The sequence below is a fragment of the Antennarius striatus genome, chromosome 15, assembly GCF_040054535.1.
Source record: "Antennarius striatus isolate MH-2024 chromosome 15, ASM4005453v1, whole genome shotgun sequence".
Lineage (NCBI taxonomy): Eukaryota > Metazoa > Chordata > Actinopteri > Lophiiformes > Antennariidae > Antennarius > Antennarius striatus.
The window spans coordinates 9,094,609-9,104,521 of NC_090790.1; positions in this window are offsets into that span (position 1 = coordinate 9,094,609).

The window sequence follows — 9,913 nt, forward strand, 5'->3', positions numbered from 1 at the left end:
TATAGCATGGACTTATTAGAGTCCAGTAATTTTAGGCTGTTTGGTGTTGTTGATGTTGTCTCTAGTGAGTCGACTGGCGCTGCCAGGGGGTGGTAAGGATGCTGTGATAAGAAGAAAATTAGATTGTCTGTTCCACCAGTACAGACGCTATCAGATGAAGCTGCTGCTTCCAAGATTGTTTTTGTTCAGCAGGGTTTCTAGTATTTGAGTCCTCAGAGGTGATAATTTATATTTTACTTAACACAACACATATTTTTATCCCTCAGACGCAAATGAGATGCTTGAACATCTACAGTAAATGTGATGTAACACTTCAGTGTTAACAGCCCTCTGCATGCATAACAGAATCCAATCTCAGTTCAGCTGCTCTCATATTCATTACACTTCTGCAAATTCACATTACTGAAAATAAGCAGTGTTACGCACAGAACTAATACACTCATATATCACCGATCACCTGACGTCCAATAACAACATGCAAATATTGTGTGAAATGCACAGCCCACCTGTGAAATGCTGAAATGTTTCAACAGTGTGATTTGTAGTGCAGTAACACTACACAGGTTTCTGTGCTGGCTGTGATTATTATAGAAAGAAAAATTAAAATGAAAAATATTGATAGAATAGTAGTATTAGATCCCTTGCCTCAACACCTTAAGCATGATGGGATTCTAAAAAAGAGGTAAACAGAGTGATAACAAGAAAATCAATGATTTGCATAAAGTATCAAATACAAAGGATTTCATTAAAAAGGACTCCTACGGAGGGCTGAAATATAACACAAGTAGAGAACAAAAGTAAAATGAAAGCACAAGGCTGAACAGCAACATCACCGTTTCTTCAAAGAAAGCAAAAATCACTTATTCTCAAGGGCTTATCACACGGCTCAGTTGCTGCCGGCGGCCCGCCAGGACCCCTCACCGGTGGCTGGGGCCTCCAAAGTCCATGGCCTGATTAGAAACTGACTTCAGCTGCACGTGCTATGCTCAGCAGGTGGAGAGGGGAGGAGGCGAAGCTGCAGGAGCAGGAGAGAACACACACACACACACAAAGACTGTAAGAATAATGAATTATGAAATCAGTTTAAAATGGCTTCAGTACAATAATAATATGTATTCTGGTGAATTCTGTCCCCCCCCCAAATATATTAGTTAGTCTTTAATGTAATGCAAAAAATGTTCTACTTTAGAAATAGAGCATATACTTTTTAGATTGTCACTCATCTAGGTCACGGTAAGATGGACCCAGAGGCAGCTGGACTTCCATGTCTTCTCTCTATTTTTCTTCTCCTTTCTCCATTTAAATGTCCACATTTTCATAAATCCAATTTCAGGTCTGAAATCACTTCTTATAAGCTATGAAGTCAAATCAAAATAAGTATTTTAAATGAACAATCACGCTCTACGCAATACAATAAAAACAAATCAATATTGATCACATTAAAATACTTAATGGCAGTGGAAGCCACCAGACATATATTATAGCTCTTATTCAGACATATAAGGGGTGTATGCAAATGCTGTACACGATGTAAACAGATAACCACATACAGAATTGAGCTGGGTGTTGCTAATCATCAGATATTTTATTTCCATTGCTTAAAAAGCAACTAATAATTAAATATACTGACAACATTTTATGCAAAACACAAAATCTGTCAATATTAATATGCTAAAAGGAGAACAACAATAAAAATCCCCTTAATGACCACAACTGACATTCTGGCAGCTCTGTTGTTAGGTGGATGAAATAAACCACAAACCATACAAAAAACAACCCTTTCATTTCCTGAAATGTAATTAGCAGGATGATGAGCCGATAACACTGCCTGTTGAGCAGCTTTGCCAGCTGAAAACAAAAACCATCAGCCCCGTCACCACTGAGGGGAATTGCACGATTGCAAGCTCTTTCACTTCAGCCACCTCGAAATAAACAGTAAAAAAATATCATAGTAAAACATGTAAATACCACATGATATCAAGCTAAAGATCAAGTAAGCTGTCAATGTTTCAACTGGAAGGTGATGACTTGTTTTCATGCATTTAAAAAGGTGTAAGTTGTTACCACACAAACACCAAAAAAATCAATGAAAACCTCTAAATAGTAAAAGATACCACAAATTATCCCAAGTATCCACAGTATCAGTAACAGTATCCACTGTTGGACAAGTTTGACATGTTAGCAATGAGTAATATTATATCTAATCTTAAAGAGATTGTGACTGATCATACATGCCAGAGGGATAATACAACCACAACCTAAACTGGCAGACCTTCTCTGTCTGTGAGGCACAGATTATATACATACAAATGAGTGTGAGGGAGAGCATTTGGTGTAAAATATGCTAACAGACATGTGGTGTCAAAGGTCAGGGTGAAAACCAAGATGGAGTCACAGCTGTTGACTGATCCAGCATAAGGTGTTACCAGCGCTGCTGCTTGTTCCAGTGCTGTGCCAGGCTAATAATACCTCACTAACACTGCTGATGAGGAACGCAAGGTGAGAGCACCTCACCGCACACGTACGTCACTGAGGTTTGCAGCTGCTAAAAGAAGAACAATTTTCCTCAGATAGAAACATTGCCATGTGTTTTTGAACTTGCACGCAAAACCAGCCCCCACACAGTCGCAAGTCTGGAAAAAGCAAATACATACAGGATGCAGTGACGTGAATGATGTTTATATATATATATATATATATCAGAGTTTATCCAGGCTTGATCAACTCGACTCTGAACTGGTTAAAAGATTTACTTTAAAACTGAACTGGTCATTTCTGGCAACACATTCTTCTTCTTTTATTCTTCTTCTATTATTATTATTATTATTATTATTATTATTATTATTATTATTGTTGTTGTTGTTGTTGTTGTTGTTGTTGTGTTTTAGTGTCTTGAACAGATCAATAGTTGATCACACAAGTAAACATCTAGTCTTTATCTTAATATTATCTAGCTGACATTCTAAAACATTTTTAGAAGCGAGATTAATGTCTGAAATTATCATCACTTTGAAAGCAAAAACTGATGACTGGAGGCATGAAGTGGAACTCTGTAAACTTTAAATTAACAAGGACTGTGTGTGTAAAAGAAGCTCACATCTCAGATGACTGCTCCTGGCTGGCAAATAGATGTTGTGATGGTTAAAAAAAAAAAGAAAAGTTTAGAAGCCACTATTCTTGAGATTGCCATGAGAGCATGCACCGGAGGAGAACCTGCCATCAGCAAAAAATCTGAGGTGTCAGGCTTCAAAGCAAATAAAATCACCAGATACCATTTTCATCCTGGACATGATCTGCTCACTCTGGAAGGAGGTTCAGGATCATAAAAACAGACAGACTAGAGAACAATTTGTTCCCCTGGAAAGCAGAGGCTTCAACACATATATCTTATTTCTTTACTTATTGAATGTCACGTGCGTTTTAACTGATCCTAACACTCCCAATTTAGTCTCATGTCTTCATGGAAAGGCTTTCTGCGTCCATTCCAGAATGTTTCTGAGTTCATGGCAGACAAAATGCTCTCTTTGCCTGAGAAATGCTGCCAACGCAGACCTTTCCTACTGCTGTCATCAGCATGCACCGCTGCGTCATCCTTCCCTTTCAAACTGGTGTGTAAATGTGTATTTCAGAGTTTTTTCTGTCAGCACCAAGACATCACACGCATCCCAAGCCACAGCCATGGCTGCATGTTTATCACTCTCTCCTCTCACGCTTGGCTCGCCTGTCTATTTGATTATGTTCTGGATGGACTGTCATCACCAACCCCCCTTTTCTACCATGTTTTTTCAATCTTCACTGGATTTTACTCTTCTCTTCTCTCTGCTGCCCATCAATCAAAACATCTCATTTCGTTACTTGCAATCTCATTCGGAGGTTCATTGGTAAAATTTTGATTCCAGGAAAATGCTGAGACTCTCAATAAACATCAGTGAACCAGAATGGGATCATTTTCAATGTTATTTTACAGTATTATTTTCATTTTCACTCTTTGAAAACAGCACTTAATGATTTTTCTTAGTTCTGACATTTATGGCAATAAAAAAAAGCTGGGACAGGAGCAACAGAATACTGGGACCTGGTTGGACCATTCCACAGGTAAAGCAGTTAGCTGGCAGCTGGTCATCAGGTCATAACCGGGTGTCCTTTCACCTTTATGTGACCCAATGATGCTACTGTAATCAGGCCCTTGGACTTCATCGTCTCTAATCCCATCATCTCATTTTCATCCTTTGATTCTGCTTCCATTTTGGGAACATCTGCTCTTCCATACAGTAAATTGTCTCTTCCTTTGTGATTGCCAACTTACAGAGATCTGAGGTGCTTTGACACAGTTGCCCCGGGAGGCATTAGGCCACAGTGAGTGAGAGACCAATCAGAAAGAACTGACCTTTTCCCAGATGAGCAGTGAGACACAGCAGAGACTTGGAAAGCAGAGATTTAATCTGATCATTGTGACCTTTGTCGTCTTTCTGTCCGTTCAGTCAGTTGGTTTCCTTGTTTTCTTATTTGGTGACTGTTTATTCCCATTTATTCTGTTTGTGTCATCCATCTCTCTTGATCTGTTCTGCATTTGAAAGGTGTCCAAACATTCAAGTGTATTTATTTACTACATGTTGATGCATAGCCAATTATATTTTCTTATATTAATATTTCAATATGTAAAATATGTAATCTCTCGTGAATGACGCAGGATTATTCCTACATCCTCCCATTTTCCATAAACACTTTGCTTAGAATTGGGGAACACACTCCACAGATCACTTTCTATTGTTTTGGATTGTATCATATTCTTTTTGACTTAGTTTTTGTGTCATAATGAATTCATGTGGACGTCATGGCATTTCATTTCTTAAAATCCCAAACTGTGGGGGTATGACTGCAGCCGACAGAAAGCCAGGGATGACCAATGACTGGGTTACATTGTCTTGGAACCATAAATCAGGCGTTTGGGTACATTTACAGATATTTCTCAAAACACATGTGAAAACTTTGTCCTGCTGGCGGCATATAATGATAAATCATATAACAAGGCAGCCAGAGACTGAAACATCCTGCGACACCCCTGAATTCGAAATTTTACCCTGACCTACTTCCATAATGGTCTCAGCAATGAATGTTCCATGTGTACCTGTTAAGGTATAAAAGTAAAAATTTGACCTTCATCTAAGTTAAGGTGAAGGTTGTGATGTAATTTACATCCCCTTGCCTCCCTGAATATAACGCCTTTTGTTTCGTCTTTCTATCTTATCCGGTTCCTGAGATATGTGCAAAAAAAAAGTACAACAGTTGAAATTTGACCTTAACTTACTTTTATCACGGTCAGGTCATCATCTCATTGTCATCCCCTTGGCCGCCCGAGTAAAGTGTTTTTTCTTTCATCGTTCTACGTATCTGCAACAGTTGTGAAGATATTTGGTGGATGGACAGACGGATGGACGAAAACACAAACACTGACAATTACAATACATCACCGCTTCACGGGATGTAATCACCTTCATAGAACTGTGAATATATGAGTTATCACAGACGGATTAATGTTTTGTGCGATCTCAAAGAGGTGGACCAAATGACATTTCTATCAATAGGGGTACGTTGCTATGAATATTTTACTGGAACTGCTGAAGCAGAATGAGCAGATTCTCATTAAACACTGTAATTAATTACTGTAGAATTCATCTTGTGCTTATGTTGGCCATATAATCATATATAATATCAGAAAATAATGTTTATGACTTGGATTACTTCTTATAGGTGACACTAAAACAGGACCCACAAACACTGAATTTGTACACCTTCGCGGAGCGCATTCGTTTATGCCTCCTCAAACATTACAGTCTGCATGTGAACGTGTGTCAGTTTAAATATCTGCCTGTATACGTGACTCGTCTACCCTCCTCCTGGTTTCCATCATATCTGTCGGACGCTCTGAAGAGCTGACAGTCTCTCTGCCTTCTTCTGCCTCCGTCTGCTGCGGTATGCAGAGAGAAGAACTTTCAGGCACTTTGGCTTCACATTGAGCTTTATCACGATGTTCCTGCAGTTGCACATTGTTCTCGACGGTTATGGATACGCACCAACAGAGAATAAGTGGCAGTGTGAGTGACAGGAAGAGGAGGAGATCTTTCGTCAGCTGATGTCTGTTGACAGCATGGAGTTCCAGTTTTACAACCTGAGTACTACACTCCTTCACGTCAAGTCAGTTTTTTTGTATAGTGTGCCAAATCCCATGCACACCGGGAGTGAATGAATCAGGCATGTATGTGTTTGTGTGGATGTGGAGAGACAAATGTGGCTCCACTATTCATCACATGGCCTCTGGGAGGACAGGCGGCGCTGGCTTTAGTCTCTCATTCATCTGCAGTGTAGCACCTCTGTAGTGGATGACCCATTCATTCTGAGCAAAGATTAAATTTACCCAGAGGACATTTTTAAAAGAAACACTCACCCCCCCCCCACTCCCCCACCCCATCTGAATACCTGCTGGCTCTGCAGAAGTCATCATGGAGAAGCAAACACCGGCTCTGAGACACACATTCATGTTGTTGCAGTTATAAATATTGACAGAATAATAAACCTTGTTTATGGCGACTGTTCTACAGCTTTATATGATGGAACACCCACAGAGAACATCATATTCACAGCTTGGTGAAGTATCTCTTCCTATGTTTTATAGTTTGGTGAAAATGAGGAATGCACCTTGCTACCTCAACAGGACAGTTTGAGACATGTTGTTGCGTTGATGTCCTGATATTTAGGGAGTTTTTACATCCATAAGTCAACACCGAGGTTTGTCATTTGGCATCATCAACAGGTCAAAACATATTTAAACGTACAGTGATTTTAGATTTTATGAGGTTTGATTAAAGCATGTGAAGACAATATGAAGAGAGTTAAAACTACTGTACTATAAAATAAATGAAGAGCAAAAACATTTTTAGCTATTGCTAAAAAATGTAACCACTTGCATCAAAATGGGATTTTATGTCATGAAAATGTTGAAAATACATTTTAACCATTTTTCTGTTGGTCTAAAATCTGTATCTGGCAGCAAAAAAGGAGAATTCAGCTTTAAAGACAAAAGGTATTTTCTTTTTTTTAACTGATGTCTTGACCTAGATGCTCCTGAAGCTGCCATATTTACCTGTGCCTCCCTTTTTTCATTACCCCCTTCTGCTTTTATTTCCATTTCCTACAATCTTATCCAATTTCTTCTCCCCTTCCTTCCTCATTTTACTCCGCCCCCTGATTCTGTCAGCATTCTTCCTTTCTAAACAGCCTCTCCTGCAGCGCTCTGAGAATCAAACCACCGTTCCTCCACCAACCAGAGGGTACAGGGATCTATTAAGTTCCGTAGAGGAAATATGTCACTTGGGAGTCGATGTTATGAGCGATTTAGTAGGGAGGGGAAAGGGAGCGATGGAAATGGGGGAGGTGTGCTGCAGCTCCAAGGTGAGACAAGGTGGGGATAGTCATGGGTGTCACGTACAGAACAGGCCTTCCCCCTTCTCTCTCTTACTTACACACATTAGCACACTGTGGGTGAACCTGTACAGCCAGCATGGATGTCATTGATGTGGGGGGGGGGTGATTCTGTACCAGTAATGAGATCAGGAGATGGCCCGGTTAGACCACATCACCCTTTACAACACTGTAAATTCTCCCGCTTACCCTGCAGTCAGCAGGCACACACACCGCATCCGATCAGCAGCTCATCAGTGTTTACAGTTGCATTAGTTATTTGATTTCCTCCTTTACTGGATGGTCCATATTATATACAAGAAATGAACCAAGGAGGAAGCACAACTTTCACTTTCTAGTGTGGCTTAAATTATTCTCTGTACATTTTTTGAAAAAATTCCCCAGTGATGATTCAGGACAGGATCTCAATCTGTCAACATGTTAAGATACTGTGGTTCATCATCCAATCCAGAATATCACTTGGCCCCAGACCAGATATCTGATGGTGATGTCATTGTGTCAAAGATTAATGGTAAAGAAACCTTTGAAGCATTTCTGGACACTGATGATGGTCAAAACCACAAGTGTCAAACTTCAGGCCCGGGGGCCAAATGTGGTCCGCTACATCATTTCATGTGGCCCGCAAGAGCATAAAAGGTCAGAGTGTCTCAAAATAAATAGGTCAAAAGTGTGCTTTGACCAAAACTACATTTCCCACAATGCAGTAATTAAGTTCATTTTAACTCTGACAAAAGCGTTCTGAAAAAACTTAATGTCCTAACTTGTGTTTGATGTTATTTTTCTTTTTTCTCTTGAATAGTTTGATCCCTGATTGATGGAATTCTGTGGGTTTAATAACCTGACAAATTAAAAGGATTTACGTTATAACAGAGAAACAAAGAAACATGTTTTTTCTGTGTAACTGTAATGTTTGTGACTTGAATTAGTAATAAATTCAGAGTTACTTAACATTAAGGAGTAGTTACATTTATTTTACATTTATTTTTTATTACAGTTAGTTACATTTAGTTTCATCTGGCCCTTTGAGGACAGCCATTATGCTGTTGGGGCCTTTGTTGAAAATGAGCTTGATTCCCTTTATCTAAACCATCACTAATACCTGACTGACTGATACTTGGACAATACACTACCTTCCCAGAGCACTGAATTAAAATCATTATTATCTTTTTCAATAATTCTTCAAACAGTCAAATGAACAAACAAATACCAGTACAACTATAGCAGTCTTGAACTTTCAATACCTGATTTATTAGAAGTCATAGTACATAGTTATTATCAAGTCAGGCCCAACTGGGTAAAAGCAATGCAGGTCAAGTCTCAGCTGGAAGTTGGTGACTTTGTGTCTCCTACTTTGTGCACCCGTTGCTCATCAGGATAGGCTTCCATTAAACTGATCAAATCACACATGTTTAGCATCGATGTGTTTCTAATCCAGCATGAAGACATAGATCTTTTTACACCTGATATTTATGATATTCATAATCTAAAAACAAATACCGGTTTACAGCTGAGGAACAATTTATCATAGTCCTTGTCAGAAGCTGCTGATCCTGGCTGTGGTTATTTCTGATTTCTCCCTCTGCACCTCCAGACATGTTTTATTTACTCGCTACTTAAGACATTTTCTGCATCCTAGTGACATTGAATTCCTGTTTATATCAGTTGTACAAAGTGTTTTGAGGGTGTCCCGCTCTGCATCTAAAACAAGCCCGATATGAACCAAGAGTATTCTGTCACGGATATAAAATTGAAGTACAGTATTAGCTGTGAGATCCTTCCATGCTCTACGTGTTCATGCTTATTTACACATACAATTACACTTCACTATATGTGTCACTGAACATCCTCCCCTCAGAGATCACTGCAGGGGAGATGTGGCTGTTTGACCTTACTGCTGAAGGAGCTCTGCCCAGGCTCTCCTCTGCTCCCTTCAGACGGAGAGTCTGCCTATTGTGCAGGAGTGTGGAGATGACAGAGCTGACAGTGATAGCTGCCGTTCTAGAGCAAAGGGCCATCGCATCACTGTCAGCACCACACAAGGCTGCAGTGGGTCTGAAGAATTTCACCGTACACGAGGGACGAAAGCTGTGTTTGTATGCGACGAACATCAAGTGTTGAGTCACTGTCGGCAAGAAATTTAATGGAAGTAACTGTTGGCTTAAAAAAACCTTAAAGATGCTGCTGCTGAAGACGATCCTGCTGTTATGAAGGACAGAGTTGGGGAAACATTTGTTAAATAGTGATTATAAATGTCTGAACAGAAGGCGAGAAAATGAAGTGAAGAAAAAGGAGAACAGGAAAACATTATGATCACCGGAATGGGGGTGATATTTGAGCTTTGTCATTCTCCTTGCAGTTTCACCCCCTCATTGAGTAATTCCCTCATCATGCAGATGAATTAAGACCTTTAATGGCTCCACATCATCTATGGGAT